The 19,839-nt window shown below is 40.2% G+C and overlaps 1 protein-coding gene and 2 pseudogenes across 2 annotated transcripts in view; 1 reads left to right on the top strand and 2 right to left on the bottom strand.

The window, feature by feature from the left end:
• ECE2 (endothelin converting enzyme 2) overlaps nt 1–19,839 on the top strand; it is a 373,266-nt gene that overhangs the window by 203,124 nt on the left and 150,303 nt on the right. The gene's annotated exons all lie outside the window — the stretch shown is intronic.
• Nucleotides 3,077–3,197, bottom strand: LOC134912503 (5S ribosomal RNA; annotated as a pseudogene).
• Nucleotides 9,584–9,704, bottom strand: LOC134912504 (5S ribosomal RNA; annotated as a pseudogene).

The following is a 19,839-nucleotide window of genomic DNA, read 5'->3' on the forward strand; positions in this document are numbered from 1 at the left end:
CTCAGGTTACCTTGACAAAGCTGTTTGTGAAACGTATGTAGGACCTGCGGGCGTCCTACGTGTTTGCTAATATACCTGTACTAATGTATAATTAATGTTTATGCTCATCCTGTATACTGTATATCTAGTTAGACAGCTGAATATAAGATACTCTAACATCAAGCGGCACCCGTATACCCCCATTAGGGGACACCAATCAATATCAGCACAATACATCGGTGGGCACAATATATACCAATTGACACTAGCACCATATAGTCGTGGAGGCACTGCATATCCTTACCACAGAATTCCTTATGTGCATGAAATAATGTTGATATTTCTCGTGTGTATAGTTACAGTAATCTGCGCCGGGACATATGTGGTATCTCATAAATAATTAAACAACACGGCATATAGAGATCCACGAACATTGGTGATATGATAATGTGTATCTCATTCATAATTATAAATGTACTTTAACATGGCAGATTATACTACTGTGATTCCTGTGAGGTAAAACACAAACCACATTTTATACAATTATTTCCGTGCTCACTAGCACTATGTGATATGGTGTATGTTTTAATATAAAATCTTATCAGTATATTAAGGCACCTACGTAATTATTGCACAGTGTGCTTAACAAATTACACTTTAGTATTAGCTTAACATAGGACATCCTAACATTAAGCGTCATTTATATACTCCCATTAGGAGATACCAAATAACATTAGTATAATACATCCGTGGACACATTGCATATCAATTAATACCAGCATATTATATTCATGAATATATTGTATCTCTTTGCCACAGACTCCTTTATGTGTATGAAATAGTGTGATATTTCCCATGTATGTAGATGTAGCAAGCCGCGCCGGGACATATGTGGTATTATACAAGTAGTTAAATAGCACGACATCTGTGGATCCACAAACATCGATGACATGACAGTGTCTGTTTTACTTACAATTACAAATGTACCCTAAGGGCTGTTACACACTACCCGGTTTACACCGGATGGCAAAAAGCCGGACAAATTTTGTCCGGCTTTTTGCCATCCGGCAGGGTCTTTCACACACACCAGCTTTGAGCCGTGTGTAATGCTGTGCACATGCGCAGCAGCAACGGCGGTGGCTAAAAAAACTGTTGTGTGTGTGTGAAAGCTCCCCTTCACACACGGTTCTCTGCCTACAAAGACTGCACGGCCCCGGCCCGGCAGCCGGACCTTCCAGTGGATAGTTCCAGCTGCAACCCGGCAGCCGTGCCGCGTGAAAGGACACATTGGTCTGAATGTGTCTCGGCAGCAGTCCGGGATTTTGCCGGGCGGCGGGAGCCGGCACGTGTGTTACAGCCGTAACGCAGCAGATTATGCTTCTGCAGTCCTTGTAGGCTGAAATGCAAATCACACGTGCCCACCAGCGCTAGGTGGCATGGTGTAATTCGAATATCAAACTTTATCAATGTATTGTTGATATTGCATAATGTGCTTAACAAACTACATCCCAGTATCATGTTATAATAAATGCTAATAAACCAACAAGTACTGATACTATACATATCACATATGGGGCGCTACAATATTAGTTGGTAAGTCCAGGTACTAACACATAGGTGATACTTACCAGCTAATGTGACCAGCACTACACTGCTCTCAACTGATAGGTTGGTGTATGTATCAAATTAAGTATAAATTAAATCTATGATGCAATATTTAATTTTGGTAATTGTAATGGGATGGCTTCTGAACTCCTGGGAGAAATTATTATAACTAGGTCTGAAACTAATAAGTGAGAGACCTTTAGATAAGTAAAACATCTTGTGAACTGGAGAATAATCTGTGATCAAAACTGACCTCAACAAGATAATGTGGGGATTATGGCCCTCATTCCGAGTTGATCGGTCGCAAGGCGAATTTAGCAGAGTTACACACGCTAAGCCGCCGCCTACTGGGAGTGAATCTTAGCTTCTTAAAATTGCGACCGATGTATGCGCAATATTGCGATTACTAACTACTTAGCAGTTTCAGAGTAGCTTCAGACTTACTCTGCCTGTGCGATCAGTTCAGTGCTTGTCGTTTCTGTTTGACGTCACAAACACACCCAGCGTTCGCCCAGGCACTCCCACCGTTTCTCTGGCCACTCCTGCGTTTTTTCCGGAAACGGTAGCGTTTTCAGCCACACGCCCCTGAAACGCCGTGTTTCCGCCCAGTAACACCCATTTCCTGTCAATCACATTACGATCGCCGGAGCGATGAAAAAGCCGTGAGTAAAATTACTTTCTACATAGCAAAGTTACTTGGCGCAGTCGCAGTGCGAACATTGCGCATGCGTACTAAGCGGATTTTCATTGCGATGCGATGAAAAATACCGAGCGAACAACTCGGTATGAGGGCCTATATTCCTCAATGCAAATGCACCTGACACTATGTGAGAGGTATTTGAAAAACAAAAGGATTGGAAACCGCACTGGTGTAGTAAGTGTATGTGTGAAATGATAAACTATCTGTAATTAGCTGATAATAGAATTCAAGGTATAAATCCTCATTCAGGGAAGCAGACACTTAAGGTAATACACTCCTTATTTTTATGTGTCAAAAAGACTGCCCATCAGCGGTGCTCCCACGAGTCAAAAATATATTGTAAACACAGAAACAAGAGAAGAAAGGAGACTCTTTTTGGGAAGCACTCTTATACAGATAATAATGTATGGCTGATTGCCACAATAACTAACTAAAATTCAATACTTTAATGATTTTCGTTAAAAAAATTAATAACTGAGGAGTTCAATAAGCGCCAATATCTGTTTAAATAGTGACATTGCGAAAATATGAAGAAAATATTTGTAATTAATAAGGTACAAATACCTAATGTAAGCCGAGATGGGTAGCTTTGTGATTTTGTGAAATAAAAAACACCAGCTATGGGACAACCTGTGGTCAAAAATATGTTTATTCAATATATATATATATGACCATCATTTGAAGACTGCTGTATATCCCAACTGGGAATTGAATCCTAGCAGGTAGTTAAATCATAGGTCATGACCGATAAGTGAATCAATGCTCTATTCCAGTGACAGAAAGGGTAGCAAATACTTGCAGTACCAGGGTGTTCCTTGGTGGTCTCCCAGCCAAGTACTTGAACCGGCCCTCCACTGCTTGGCTTCCAAGATCAGATGAGATTGGGCATCTCCAGTGGGGTATGACCGCAGACCTTATGCTTACCCTTGTCACACTGTGTCCTTAATTGGGCACAGGTAAGAGCCAATTTGTGATATTGTGTAGACCACAGGTGTCTAAGTAGCTGATGAAAAAGAATAAGGAGTTATTTCTCAAGGATATAAACAAAGACACAAAAATCAGATACCCATCTAGATATTTACGGTAGAGGTGGTCGCAAATACAAGTAGAAAAACACACCTATTCTGCACAGATAATTAAGAATGTCTATAACGTCTACTTCTAGATTAAGCAGTAAAGGAGGCCTCCAAATTTGGACTCCAAGACCTCAAAATAGATGTATCCCACATATACTCAGGATTATGCAGTAAGGTATATCAAATTAGTGATATTCCAGCTCCAATGCCCCACCATAATTAACCTTCAAGCAGCGGGGAAACAGCACAACAGAATTTATGCCACATATATCATCAATTGAGTGTTTTTTAGAAGAGCACGGAATTCTGCATAACACACATTAAGAATATATTCATGTGTTTGATAGAATCCTAAATTGGATGCATCACACAAACACTAATGGATTATGCAGTGGGATATATCTTGAACAGTAATATCTCTGACTCTAATGCCCCACCATGAATCACCTTCAGGTAGCGGGGGAACAACACGAACAGTAAGTGTACCATATATATAATCAATTGGGTGTTTTCAAAAAAAGAGAGCATGGATTTGTGCATTACATGTAGAAAAAACATTCATGTATTTAATAAGCTCCAAGAATGGTCGATGCCTCTGCATCTATGATTTTGGTAGCTAATGAGCATTTATTGACTTACTGTTGTTTTTTTATCTGTTGCTCATGCAAATAATGAGGTATTCTCTGTGCCTTCTGGGTATGAATTTATCATGCACAGAGAAAAGAAGAAAAAGTGCTTGAGTCAGAATATTACCTAATCCGGTTATGCAATAGTTTTGTGGTGTCCTACTTGTATAAAGAAGAAATTAAGGGAGAACCTTGTGGAAGGTGCTGGCCGCGTCTGCCCGCGTGTTGCCTGCTGCTGTACTCCGGCCGCACTGTTCTTCCTGTTAGGCTGGTTCCCGTAGCGACGAACTCTGCCGTGGTCGGCTAGTTGCGGTCACGTGTGCGCATCACGTGACCGTGAGGTTATTGCCTCTCTTACCTTCTGCCTGACGTACGTTTCGCAATATTGCTTGGTCACAGGGCGTCAGTGGATCCTGATCCTTGATTGTTCTTATAACAGTAGTCCTATTTGCTGATTGGTTCTCCGCAGGAGATTGATAGACAATCTGACCTGTCATATTGTTTTTCGGTCAGTTTAGTTCTTATTGGTTGATGTGTCATGATTGACACTGGAGAGGACCAATCAGTATTTATTAAAGAACGATCATAAGAGATTAATTATAAAAAAGAGCTGATAAGACTGGTTGGATATAATACTGACATTAGAAATCGGGGAATAGTGCAAATTAGATACAAGATTATAGTGTTATAATGTGGATTTAGATGATCAATTTGCTGATTAATTAAATTATGTTGTTTGGATAAGTGTTCAAGTTCTATATACAGAGAAAGGATATATTTCTAACTGAGGAAAAATAATTAATTGATTATATGTGTATATGTGTGGTGCACACACACACATTGTAGATGTTTAAATAACAATTATTGATGGTGTGTAAAATAGACTATAGTGTATTTTTTTAATAATGTGCGATAATTAATTTTGTATAAATAATTAAAAATATAATATTATTAAAAATATAATATTTCTATTATTCCTATATACAATATAAAACTTTTTTTATGATTATTATTAAGTAAAAAATATATAAATATATAAAGTAAAATATATATATATATATAAGGTGAAAAAATTATTATGAAGTTATAAATAGAATGTTGTAAAAGCATAGTGACCACTGGTTAATATAACTTGGAGACCATGCATATATACGTTATATATGTACAAATGCATGGAATATAGTGAAAATGTAATAATGTGAGCTCATAGTGCTAATTTTTGTGATGATAAAGGAATAAATTGTATGTGACGGAAAGATAGGGAGAGAAAATTAATGGAGGTATATAAAAGTTGGTGCACTACAAAAGACCACAAGTTAGTGAGGTGATAACTTAAAAGGTGAAAAAGTGATTGAATAATTGAAAGAAAAACTTGGAGGGGGGGGGGGGGGTTTGGTTAAGGGCGGGGGGGGGGGGGGGAAAGGAGAAAATAGAGGGGGGGGGGGGGGGAAGGAAAATCATTTGTTAAGAAAAATAACTGAATAGTTGGATTGTTGTTTCAATTTAAAAAGACCCCATAGTTAATATTTTCGTTCATGCCAAAAGGGTGGATGGTTCCTAATTTAAAAATCCATTCACATTCTTTCCTCAGTAGGGAGTCTGTCAAACTACCCCCGCGGATTCCGAGTTTGATTTTTTCGAGTCCGAAGACCCTGAGTTCTTCCCATCTATTGTCATGGTGTTGGTAAAAATGACGAGCTACTGTAGTGAGTGGTTTCATCCTTGTTTTGTCAGAGATAGCATTGCGTATAGTCCCAATGTGTTCTAGGACACGTTGTTTCAGTGGGCGAGTGGTAATGCCCACATATTTTTTGTCGCAGCTGCATTTGATGCAGTAGATGACACCCTCAGTTAGACAATTCATGTAATCTTTGATTTTAAATTCTGTCCCATACTTGTCCTTTACTTCTTTCACCGTTTCAATATGTCTGCAAGCTTTACATTTACCACAGGGGTATGTTCCTGTTGTAATGCTTTTTTTGGAGAATGTTCTTTGAAAGTGGCTTTGTACCAATTGATCTTTCAAGTTTCTGGACCTCCGCCAGCTCATGGAGACACGTGATCCGAGTTTTTCAGATAAATCAGAGTCAGCATGTAATACATGCCAATGTTTCTGTATAGCTGCACTTACCTCCTTCCATTCTTGGCAATAGTTGCCCACAAATCTGATGATGTTTGTATTTTGTGCTGTCTCTTTCTTCTTAAAGATGATATTATCCCTCGAGGTGATTTGTGCATTACGTGATGCTTTTTTTATTGAGGTATTACTATATCCTCTTTCACGTAGTCGTTGAGCCAGTTCTGTACTTTGTTTTTTGAAGTTATGATCATCTGAGCAATTCCTGCGAAGGCGCAGAAATTCTCCTTTCGGTATGTTTTCTATGGTGGGATGAAAATGTGAGCTCGTCTGATGCAGCAGAGTATTTGTCGCTGTTGTTTTACGATACAGGCTTGTAGCTATCATCCCCTCTGGATCCTTATAGATCATTAGGTCCAGAAATGGTAATTCCGTCTGACTGATGTTGTGAGTTAAACGGAGATTGAGATTGTTGTTATTGAGGCGCTCTATGAACTGATGTAATAATTGTAGGTCCCCTTCCCATATCATGAAGATATCGTCTATATATCTTGTCCACATAATGATATTGGATGTAAGATCATCATTGGTGTCTTTGAAAACGAATTCTCTCTCCCACCATCCTAAGAAGATGTTGGCATAAGTAGGCGCACAGGCCGCCCCCATGGCTGTGCCTCGCGTTTGGAGGTAAAACCTGTCATTAAAGACAAAGAAATTGTAGTGCAGTACAAAATGCAATAGTTTGATCAAAAAAACATGAAATTCCTCCCATCCTTCGGCGTGTAGAAAGTATTCAACTGCTGCTATCCCTTCCGTGTGGCCAATGGAGGTATAAAGTGCTTCTACGTCCAGTGATACTAGATATTGATTATCCTCCAATTTGACATCATGCAGTTTCCTAAGTATATCTGCTGTATCTTGTATGTATGAGGGGAGACTCAGCACGAGATGTCTAAGGTGCAAGTCCAAAAAGATGCTAGCTTTTTCCGTTAGACCTCCTATGCCCGATACTATCGGTCTTCCAGGTGGATTAAGGATGTTCTTGTGGACTTTTGGCAGCATGTAGTAAGTAGGAATCTTTGGATTCTGTACTTGTAAGTATTCATATTCCTGTCTTGTAATGGTCCCTTGTTCTTGGGCCTGAGTAATGATCTTAGTATAGACCAATATATAGTTGCCCAAGGGGTTCAGGAGTATCCTTTTATAACAATCAGTAGATTCTAATTGTCGTAATGCTTCTGTAGTATAGTCCTTTTTAGGCCAAATCACAATATTGCCCCCTTTATCAGAAGGCTTTATTACGACATCCTGCCATGTTTGTATCTCCCTCATGGCCTGTCTTTCTTGGTACGTCATATTCGATTGACGGGGATATTTCTTATTGGTATGGATTAAATCAAATTCCTTTGCTACCAATTTTTGAAATACCTGAACTTCCGGGCATATGTGTTCAGGTGGGAAATATGTAGATTTTTTCTTAATAGCGGGTCTGATAGGAGGTCTATGTTCCATATAGTTTGGCTCATATTGATCTTGTTCTAATTCATGCAATGCAGCTAGTGCCTCTTCCTCCATTGCTTGAAGATCTAAGGTTGTGAACTCCTCTATCTCCGAGGTTATAGATTCCTCCGTATCGGAGGTTTCTCCCCTTGTTATAGTGGGAGTCGTTTTGTTGCTATAGAGTTTTGTCAATAATAATTTCCTCCCGAATAGTTTCAAGTCTTTTTCCCATCTGAACCTTTCAAAGTGCCCTGTGGGAGAGAATGTCAGGCCTTTACTCAATATGGATTTCTGTGAATCTGTAAGTGAGTGCTCGGAAAGATTAATAATTTTAAGTTTATTGTCATGTTGTTTGTTTTCCTCACTGGTCAGCAGATTGGTGGTTGTCATCTCCTCCGAGTGTTTCGGGTCTGAGGGGGTGAGAAATCCCATTGTTGTTGTCCTCTTCTTCCTCTTCCGCCCCCTCCTCGTCTTCCTCCTCTTTGTCTTCCCCGTGTCCTCCCGGATCGGGGGTCCCCTAAAAAAGATGATGAAGTGGATGGGGAAGGGTTGTATTGGTTGATGCTTGCCTGTCCTCTGGAACTCTGGTGTTTTTCGGGTATGTAGTCTGCAGTGTCTTCTGTCCCTGATGTTTCTGCTTCTGAGGATGAATAGTCACCTGTATATTGAGCTGTATTTCTTTTCCAGGTGGCCCTTTGCCATTTGAAGACTCTTCCAGAAGCAAAATCCTTTTTATCTCTGGCGTACTTGGTTCGTTTCCGGTCAATAATAGACTGTTCGTATGCCTGTAATTCTTGTTTGTTGTGCTCAAAACACTTCTGAAATTGCAAGTCCTTTTCCCAAGTTTCTAGTTTCTTACCTAATTCTTCCAGATCACGCTCGCATTCCTCCAATATCAGATTATTATGTTTGGTTAAAATGTTCATTAAATCACTAGAACATTTGAGGAGAGTGTTTTCCCATTCCTTCTTTAGGTTCTCACTCGCTAAGTCGAAGGCCGGAAAAATTCTTGGACGGAGGCCTCTAGGAGATATTTTGTTTTTAATATAGTTTTCTAATGTTGTAAGATCCCAAGTGGTCCGAATTTGTTTTCGTAACAAAGCATTTAATTTATGAAAGTCAGTTTCCCAACTAATATGGGGTTCATTATCAGTTATTTCGCTCGGGAAGATGTCATCTAAATTATCCTTATTTTTACGTCTTGAACTCAGCTCTTGTTTGAGATTAAAACTCATATTATATGAGAGAACTCCTGAAAAAGTGAAGTTTAAGGAGCAGAGATTCCTAAAGGAGGAATATCCGCTGCCTTTATATTACCGTGCAGGTATTTCCGGGAAGACTGGGAACCAGTCACAAATACAGGTATTTGAAAAACAAAAGGATTGGAAACCGCACTGGTGTAGTAAGTGTATGTGTGAAATGATAAACTATCTGTAATTAGCTGATAATAGAATTCAAGGTATAAATCCTCATTCAGGGAAGCAGACACTTAAGGTAATACACTCCTTATTTTTATGTGTCAAAAAGACTGCCCATCAGCGGTGCTCCCACGAGTCAAAAATATATTGTAAACACAGAAACAAGAGAAGAAAGGAGACTCTTTTTGGGAAGCACTCTTATACAGATAATAATGTATGGCTGATTGCCACAATAACTAACTAAAATTCAATACTTTAATGATTTTCGTTAAAAAAATTAATAACTGAGGAGTTCAATAAGCGCCAATATCTGTTTAAATAGTGACATTGCGAAAATATGAAGAAAATATTTGTAATTAATAAGGTACAAATACCTAATGTAAGCCGAGATGGGTAGCTTTGTGATTTTGTGAAATAAAAAACACCAGCTATGGGACAACCTGTGGTCAAAAATATGTTTATTCAATATATATATATATGACCATCATTTGAAGACTGCTGTATATCCCAACTGGGAATTGAATCCTAGCAGGTAGTTAAATCATAGGTCATGACCGATAAGTGAATCAATGCTCTATTCCAGTGACAGAAAGGGTAGCAAATACTTGCAGTACCAGGGTGTTCCTTGGTGGTCTCCCAGCCAAGTACTTGAACCGGCCCTCCACTGCTTGGCTTCCAAGATCAGATGAGATTGGGCATCTCCAGTGGGGTATGACCGCAGACCTTATGCTTACCCTTGTCACACTGTGTCCTTAATTGGGCACAGGTAAGAGCCAATTTGTGATATTGTGTAGACCACAGGTGTCTAAGTAGCTGATGAAAAAGAATAAGGAGTTATTTCTCAAGGATATAAACAAAGACACAAAAATCAGATACCCATCTAGATATTTACGGTAGAGGTGGTCGCAAATACAAGTAGAAAAACACACCTATTCTGCACAGATAATTAAGAATGTCTATAACGTCTACTTCTAGATTAAGCAGTAAAGGAGGCCTCCAAATTTGGACTCCAAGACCTCAAAATAGATGTATCCCACATATACTCAGGATTATGCAGTAAGGTATATCAAATTAGTGATATTCCAGCTCCAATGCCCCACCATAATTAACCTTCAAGCAGCGGGGAAACAGCACAACAGAATTTATGCCACATATATCATCAATTGAGTGTTTTTTAGAAGAGCACGGAATTCTGCATAACACACATTAAGAATATATTCATGTGTTTGATAGAATCCTAAATTGGATGCATCACACAAACACTAATGGATTATGCAGTGGGATATATCTTGAACAGTAATATCTCTGACTCTAATGCCCCACCATGAATCACCTTCAGGTAGCGGGGGAACAACACGAACAGTAAGTGTACCATATATATAATCAATTGGGTGTTTTCAAAAAAAGAGAGCATGGATTTGTGCATTACATGTAGAAAAAACATTCATGTATTTAATAAGCTCCAAGAATGGTCGATGCCTCTGCATCTATGATTTTGGTAGCTAATGAGCATTTATTGACTTACTGTTGTTTTTTTATCTGTTGCTCATGCAAATAATGAGGTATTCTCTGTGCCTTCTGGGTATGAATTTATCATGCACAGAGAAAAGAAGAAAAAGTGCTTGAGTCAGAATATTACCTAATCCGGTTATGCAATAGTTTTGTGGTGTCCTACTTGTATAAAGAAGAAATTAAGGGAGAACCTTGTGGAAGGTGCTGGCCGCGTCTGCCCGCGTGTTGCCTGCTGCTGTACTCCGGCCGCACTGTTCTTCCTGTTAGGCTGGTTCCCGTAGCGACGAACTCTGCCGTGGTCGGCTAGTTGCGGTCACGTGTGCGCATCACGTGACCGTGAGGTTATTGCCTCTCTTACCTTCTGCCTGACGTACGTTTCGCAATATTGCTTGGTCACAGGGCGTCAGTGGATCCTGATCCTTGATTGTTCTTATAACAGTAGTCCTATTTGCTGATTGGTTCTCCGCAGGACATTGATAGACAATCTGACCTGTCATATTGTTTTTCGGTCAGTTTAGTTCTTATTGGTTGATGTGTCATGATTGACACTGGAGAGGACCAATCAGTATTTATTAAAGAACGATCATAAGAGATTAATTATAAAAAAGAGCTGATAAGACTGGTTGGATATAATACTGACATTAGAAATCGGGGAATAGTGCAAATTAGATACAAGATTATAGTGTTATAATGTGGATTTAGATGATCAATTTGCTGATTAATTAAATTATGTTGTTTGGATAAGTGTTCAAGTTCTATATACAGAGAAAGGATATATTTCTAACTGAGGAAAAATAATTAATTGATTATATGTGTATATGTGTGGTGCACACACACACATTGTAGATGTTTAAATAACAATTATTGATGGTGTGTAAAATAGACTATAGTGTATTTTTTTAATAATGTGCGATAATTAATTTTGTATAAATAATTAAAAATATAATATTATTAAAAATATAATATTTCTATTATTCCTATATACAATATAAAACTTTTTTTATTATTATTATTAAGTAAAAAATATATAAATATATAAAGTAAAATATATATATATATATATAAGGTGAAAAAATTATTATGAAGTTATAAATAGAATGTTGTAAAAGCATAGTGACCACTGGTTAATATAACTTGGAGACCATGCATATATACGTTATATATGTACAAATGCATGGAATATAGTGAAAATGTAATAATGTGAGCTCATAGTGCTAATTTTTGTGATGATAAAGGAATAAATTGTATGTGACGGAAAGATAGGGAGAGAAAATTAATGGAGGTATATAAAAGTTGGTGCACTACAAAAGACCACAAGTTAGTGAGGTGATAACTTAAAAGGTGAAAAAGTGATTGAATAATTGAAAGAAAAACTTGGAGGGGGGGGGGGGGGTTTGGTTAAGGGTGGGGGGGGGGGGGAGGGAAAAGGAGAAAATAGAGGGGGAGGGGGGGGGGGAAGGAAAATCATTTGTTAAGAAAAATAACTGAATAGTTGGATTGTTGTTTCAATTTAAAAAGACCCCATAGTTAATATTTTCGTTCATGCCAAAAGGGTGGATGGTTCCTAATTTAAAAATCCATTCACATTCTTTCCTCAGTAGGGAGTCTGTCAAACTACCCCCGCGGATTCCGAGTTTGATTTTTTCGAGTCCGAAGACCCTGAGTTCTTCCCATCTATTGTCATGGTGTTGGTAAAAATGACGAGCTACTGTAGTGAGTGGTTTCATCCTTGTTTTGTCAGAGATAGCATTGCGTATAGTCCCAATGTGTTCTAGGACACGTTGTTTCAGTGGGCGAGTGGTAATGCCCACATATTTTTTGTCGCAGCTGCATTTGATGCAGTAGATGACACCCTCAGTTAGACAATTCATGTAATCTTTGATTTTAAATTCTGTCCCATACTTGTCCTTTACTTCTTTCACCGTTTCAATATGTCTGCAAGCTTTACATTTACCACAGGGGTATGTTCCTGTTGTAATGCTTTTTTTGGAGAATGTTCTTTGAAAGTGGCTTTGTACCAATTGATCTTTCAAGTTTCTGGACCTCCGCCAGCTCATGGAGACACGTGATCCGAGTTTTTCAGATAAATCAGAGTCAGCATGTAATACATGCCAATGTTTCTGTATAGCTGCACTTACCTCCTTCCATTCTTGGCAATAGTTGCCCACAAATCTGATGATGTTTGTATTTTGTGCTGTCTCTTTCTTCTTAAAGATGATATTATCCCTCGAGGTGATTTGTGCATTACGTGATGCTTTTTTTATTGAGGTATTACTATATCCTCTTTCACGTAGTCGTTGAGCCAGTTCTGTACTTTGTTTTTTGAAGTTATGATCATCTGAGCAATTCCTGCGAAGGCGCAGAAATTCTCCTTTCGGTATGTTTTCTATGGTGGGATGAAAATGTGAGCTCGTCTGATGCAGCAGAGTATTTGTCGCTGTTGTTTTACGATACAGGCTTGTAGCTATCATCCCCTCTGGATCCTTATAGATCATTAGGTCCAGAAATGGTAATTCCGTCTGACTGATGTTGTGAGTTAAACGGAGATTGAGATTGTTGTTATTGAGGCGCTCTATGAACTGATGTAATAATTGTAGGTCCCCTTCCCATATCATGAAGATATCGTCTATATATCTTGTCCACATAATGATATTGGATGTAAGATCATCATTGGTGTCTTTGAAAACGAATTCTCTCTCCCACCATCCTAAGAAGATGTTGGCATAAGTAGGCGCACAGGCCGCCCCCATGGCTGTGCCTCGCGTTTGGAGGTAAAACCTGTCATTAAAGACAAAGAAATTGTAGTGCAGTACAAAATGCAATAGTTTGATCAAAAAAACATGAAATTCCTCCCATCCTTCGGCGTGTAGAAAGTATTCAACTGCTGCTATCCCTTCCGTGTGGCCAATGGAGGTATAAAGTGCTTCTACGTCCAGTGATACTAGATATTGATTATCCTCCAATTTGACATCATGCAGTTTCCTAAGTATATCTGCTGTATCTTGTATGTATGAGGGGAGACTCAGCACGAGATGTCTAAGGTGCAAGTCCAAAAAGATGCTAGCTTTTTCCGTTAGACCTCCTATGCCCGATACTATCGGTCTTCCAGGTGGATTAAGGATGTTCTTGTGGACTTTTGGCAGCATGTAGTAAGTAGGAATCTTTGGATTCTGTACTTGTAAGTATTCATATTCCTGTCTTGTAATGGTCCCTTGTTCTTGGGCCTGAGTAATGATCTTAGTATAGACCAATATATAGTTGCCCAAGGGGTTCAGGAGTATCCTTTTATAACAATCAGTAGATTCTAATTGTCGTAATGCTTCTGTAGTATAGTCCTTTTTAGGCCAAATCACAATATTGCCCCCTTTATCAGAAGGCTTTATTACGACATCCTGCCATGTTTGTATCTCCCTCATGGCCTGTCTTTCTTGGTACGTCATATTCGATTGACGGGGATATTTCTTATTGGTATGGATTAAATCAAATTCCTTTGCTACCAATTTTTGAAATACCTGAACTTCCGGGCATATGTGTTCAGGTGGGAAATATGTAGATTTTTTCTTAATAGCGGGTCTGATAGGAGGTCTATGTTCCATATAGTTTGGCTCATATTGATCTTGTTCTAATTCATGCAATGCAGCTAGTGCCTCTTCCTCCATTGCTTGAAGATCTAAGGTTGTGAACTCCTCTATCTCCGAGGTTATAGATTCCTCCGTATCGGAGGTTTCTCCCCTTGTTATAGTGGGAGTCGTTTTGTTGCTATAGAGTTTTGTCAATAATAATTTCCTCCCGAATAGTTTCAAGTCTTTTTCCCATCTGAACCTTTCAAAGTGCCCTGTGGGAGAGAATGTCAGGCCTTTACTCAATATGGATTTCTGTGAATCTGTAAGTGAGTGCTCGGAAAGATTAATAATTTTAAGTTTATTGTCATGTTGTTTGTTTTCCTCACTGGTCAGCAGATTGGTGGTTGTCATCTCCTCCGAGTGTTTCGGGTCTGAGGGGGTGAGAAATCCCATTGTTGTTGTCCTCTTCTTCCTCTTCCGCCCCCTCCTCGTCTTCCTCCTCTTTGTCTTCCCCGTGTCCTCCCGGATCGGGGGTCCCCTAAAAAAGATGATGAAGTGGATGGGGAAGGGTTGTATTGGTTGATGCTTGCCTGTCCTCTGGAACTCTGGTGTTTTTCGGGTATGTAGTCTGCAGTGTCTTCTGTCCCTGATGTTTCTGCTTCTGAGGATGAATAGTCACCTGTATATTGAGCTGTATTTCTTTTCCAGGTGGCCCTTTGCCATTTGAAGACTCTTCCAGAAGCAAAATCCTTTTTATCTCTGGCGTACTTGGTTCGTTTCCGGTCAATAATAGACTGTTCGTATGCCTGTAATTCTTGTTTGTTGTGCTCAAAACACTTCTGAAATTGCAAGTCCTTTTCCCAAGTTTCTAGTTTCTTACCTAATTCTTCCAGATCACGCTCGCATTCCTCCAATATCAGATTATTATGTTTGGTTAAAATGTTCATTAAATCACTAGAACATTTGAGGAGAGTGTTTTCCCATTCCTTCTTTAGGTTCTCACTCGCTAAGTCGAAGGCCGGAAAAATTCTTGGACGGAGGCCTCTAGGAGATATTTTGTTTTTAATATAGTTTTCTAATGTTGTAAGATCCCAAGTGGTCCGAATTTGTTTTCGTAACAAAGCATTTAATTTATGAAAGTCAGTTTCCCAACTAATATGGGGTTCATTATCAGTTATTTCGCTCGGGAAGATGTCATCTAAATTATCCTTATTTTTACGTCTTGAACTCAGCTCTTGTTTGAGATTAAAACTCATATTATATGAGAGAACTCCTGAAAAAGTGAAGTTTAAGGAGCAGAGATTCCTAAAGGAGGAATATCCGCTGCCTTTATATTACCGTGCAGGTATTTCCGGGAAGACTGGGAACCAGTCACAAATACAGGTATTTGAAAAACAAAAGGATTGGAAACCGCACTGGTGTAGTAAGTGTATGTGTGAAATGATAAACTATCTGTAATTAGCTGATAATAGAATTCAAGGTATAAATCCTCATTCAGGGAAGCAGACACTTAAGGTAATACACTCCTTATTTTTATGTGTCAAAAAGACTGCCCATCAGCGGTGCTCCCACGAGTCAAAAATATATTGTAAACACAGAAACAAGAGAAGAAAGGAGACTCTTTTTGGGAAGCACTCTTATACAGATAATAATGTATGGCTGATTGCCACAATAACTAACTAAAATTCAATACTTTAATGATTTTCGTTAAAAAAATTAATAACTGAGGAGTTCAATAAGCGCCAATATCTGTTTAAATAGTGACATTGCGAAAATATGAAGAAAATATTTGTAATTAATAAGGTACAAATACCTAATGTAAGCCGAGATGGGTAGCTTTGTGATTTTGTGAAATAAAAAACACCAGCTATGGGACAACCTGTGGTCAAAAATATGTTTATTCAATATATATATATATGACCATCATTTGAAGACTGCTGTATATCCCAACTGGGAATTGAATCCTAGCAGGTAGTTAAATCATAGGTCATGACCGATAAGTGAATCAATGCTCTATTCCAGTGACAGAAAGGGTAGCAAATACTTGCAGTACCAGGGTGTTCCTTGGTGGTCTCCCAGCCAAGTACTTGTGAGAGGTCAAATATACACAGACCTGACACTATAAGTGAGAGGATTCTGGTGTTTATGGAATAATTACTCCTCTTTAACACGAAACTGTGGGAAATATATCCCTAAAAGTGACTATACTTGACACTATATGAATATGCTGTATGTGGAGTAACTGTTCACTCACAATAGGAAATTGTGGGAATTATATCCCCTAGTTACATCTGACACTATATGTGAGAGATGAATAAATTCTTATAAACATCTGCTCTCACGAATGATATACAGTCAGGAGTATTTGAATAGGCCCTCTTCCCAGGGGAATGAATACCCCCAATTTATTAACCATCAATATTTTAGTCCAATAATTGTAAGAGCACAGAGATAATTTTGATGATATTCTATCTGATACATTACATTGTAGTCAGTTGTGTACACAGGATCGTAACTATTCCTAACCACTCATAATAATTCTAATTGTGGGAATGTCTAGCTGTCTTTATGTATGGAAAGTTACAAGTCTATGCAATGTGTCAAGTGCCTTGGATGAGCTAAAAAGCAACATTTGGATTAGACTTCAGGTAGAAATGAAACACTGTTGAAACAAGATATTTTGTATCATTTATTTATATAAACGCAGTGAATCAGGAAAAGCAAACACAAGAAAGACGCTCAGCTGTTTTTAAGCATTCAGTGTATTTTTATTAGAGATGAGCGCCTGAAATTTTTCGGGTTTTGTGTTTTGGTTTTGGGTTCGGTTCCGCGGCCGTGTTTTGGGTTCGAACGCGTTTTGGCAAAACCTCACCGAATTATTTTTGTCGGATTCGGGTGTGTTTTGGATTCGGGTGTTTTTTTCCAAAAACACTAAAAAACAGCTTAAATCATAGAATTTGGGGGTCATTTTGATCCCAAAGTATTATTAACCTCAAAAACCATAATTTACACTCATTTTCAGTCTATTCTGAATACCTCACACCTCACAATATTATTTTTAGTCCTAAAATTTGCACCGAGGTCGCTGTGTGAGTAAGATAAGCGACCCTAGTGGCCGACACAAACACCGGGCCCATCTAGGAGTGGCACTGCAGTGTCACGCAGGATGTCCCTTCCAAAAAACCCTCCCCAAACAGCACATGACGCAAAGAAAAAAAGAGGCGCAATGAGGTAGCTGTGTGAGTAAGATTAGCGACCCTAGTGGCCGACACAAACACCGGGCCCATCTAGGAGTGGCACTGCAGTGTCACGCAGGATGGCCCTTCCAAAAAACCCTCCCCAAACAGCACATGACGCAAAGAAAAAAAGAGGCGCAATGAGGTAGCTGTGTGAGTAAGATTAGCGACCCTAGTGGCCGACACAAACACCGGGCCCATCTAGGAGTGGCACTGCAGTGTCACGCAGGATGTCCCTTCCAAAAAACCCTCCCCAAACAGCACATGACGCAAAGAAAAAAAGAGGCGCAATGAGGTAGCTGACTGTGTGAGTAAGATTAGCGACCCTAGTGGCCGACACAAACACCGGGCCCATCTAGGAGTGGCACTGCAGTGTCACGCAGGATGTCCCTTCCAAAAAACCCTCCCCAAACAGCACATGACGCAAAGAAAAAAAGAGGCGCAATGAGGTAGCTGTGTGAGTAAGATTAGCGACCCTAGTGGCCGACACAAACACCGGGCCCATCTAGGAGTGGCACTGCAGTGTCACGCAGGATGTCCCTTCCAAAAAACCCTCCCCAATCAGCACATGATGCAAAGAAAAGAAAAAAGAGGTGCAAGATGGAATTATCCTTGGGCCCTCCCACCCACCCTTATGTTGTATAAACAAAACAGGACATGCACACTTTAACCAACCCATCATTTCAGTGACAGGGTCTGCCACACGACTGTGACTGATATGACGGGTTGGTTTGGACCCCCCCCAAAAAAGAAGCAATTAATCTCTCCTTGCACAAACTGGCTCTACAGAGGCAAGATGTCCACCTCATCTTCACCCTCCGATATATCACCGTGTACATCCCCCTCCTCACAGATTATCAATTCGTCCCCACTGGAATCCACCATCTCAGCTCCCTGTGTACTTTGTGGAGGCAATTGCTGCTGGTCAATGTCTCCGCGGAGGAATTGATTATAATTCATTTTAATGAACATCATCTTCTCCACATTTTCTGGATGTAACCTCGTACGCCGATTGCTGACAAGGTGAGCGGCGGCACTAAACACTCTTTCGGAGTACACACTTGTGGGAGGGCAACTTAGGTAGAATAAAGCCAGTTTGTGCAAGGGCCTCCAAATTGCCTCTTTTTCCTGCCAGTATAAGTACGGACTGTGTGACGTGCCTACTTGGATGCGGTCACTCATATAATCCTCCACCATTCTATCAATGTTGAGAGAATCATATGCAGTGACAGTAGACGACATGTCCGTAATCGTTGGCAGGTCCTTCAGTCCGGACCAGATGTCAGCATCAGCAGTCGCTCCAGACTGCCCTGCATCACCGCCAGCGGGTGGGCTCGGAATTCTGAGCCTTTTCCTCGCACCCCCAGTTGCGGGAGAATGTGAAGGAGGAGATGTTGACAGGTCGCGTTCCGCTTGACTTGACAATTTTGTCACCAGCAGGTCTTTCAACCCCAGCAGACCTGTGTCTGCCGGAAAGAGAGATCCAAGGTAGGCTTTAAATCTAGGATCGAGCACGGTGGCCAAAATGTAGTGCTCTGATTTCAACAGATTGACCACCCGTGAATCCTTGTTAAGCGAATTAAGGGCTGCATCCACAAGTCCCACATGCCTAGCGGAATCGCTCCGTGTTAGCTCCTTCTTCAATGCCTCCAGCTTCTTCTGCAAAAGCCTGATGAGGGGAATGACCTGACTCAGGCTGGCAGTGTCTGAACTGACTTCACGTGTGGCAAGTTCAAAGGGCATCAGAACCTTGCACAACGTTGAAATCATTCTCCACTGCACTTGAGACAGGTGCATTCCATCTCCTATATCGTGCTCAATTGTATAGGCTTGAATGGCCTTTTGCTGCTCCTCCAACCTCTGAAGCATATAGAGGGTTGAATTCCACCTCGTTACCACTTCTTGCTTCAGATGATGGCAGGGCAGGTTCAGTAGTTTTTGGTGGTGCTCCAGTCTTCTGTACGTGGTGCCTGTACGCCGAAAGTGTCCCGCAATTTTTCTGGCCACCGACAGCATCTCTTGCACGCCCCTGTCGTTTTTTAAAAAATTCTGCACCACCAAATTCAAGGTATGTGCAAAACATGGGACGTGCTGGAATTTGCCCATATTTAATGCACACACAATATTGCTGGCGTTGTCCGATGCCACAAATCCACAGGAGAGTCCAATTGGGGTAAGCCATTCCGCGATGATCTTCCTCAGTTGCCGTAAGAGGTTTTCAGCTGTGTGCGTATTCTGGAAAGCGGTGATACAAAGCGTAGCCTGCCTAGGAAAGAGTTGGCGTTTGCGAGATGCTGCTACTGGTGCCGCCGCTGCTGTTCTTGCGGCGGGAGTCCATACATCTACCCAGTGGGCTGTCACAGTCATATAGTCCTGACCCTGCCCTGCTCCACTTGTCCACATGTCCGTGGTTAAGTGGACATTGGGTACAACTGCATTTTTTAGGACACTGGTGAGTCTTTTTCTGACGTCCGTGTACATTCTCGGTATCGCCTGCCTAGAGAAGTGGAACCTAGATGGTATTTGGTAACGGGGGCACACTGCCTC

The sequence above is a fragment of the Pseudophryne corroboree genome, chromosome 4 (genome assembly GCF_028390025.1).
Source record: "Pseudophryne corroboree isolate aPseCor3 chromosome 4, aPseCor3.hap2, whole genome shotgun sequence".
Lineage (NCBI taxonomy): Eukaryota > Metazoa > Chordata > Amphibia > Anura > Myobatrachidae > Pseudophryne > Pseudophryne corroboree.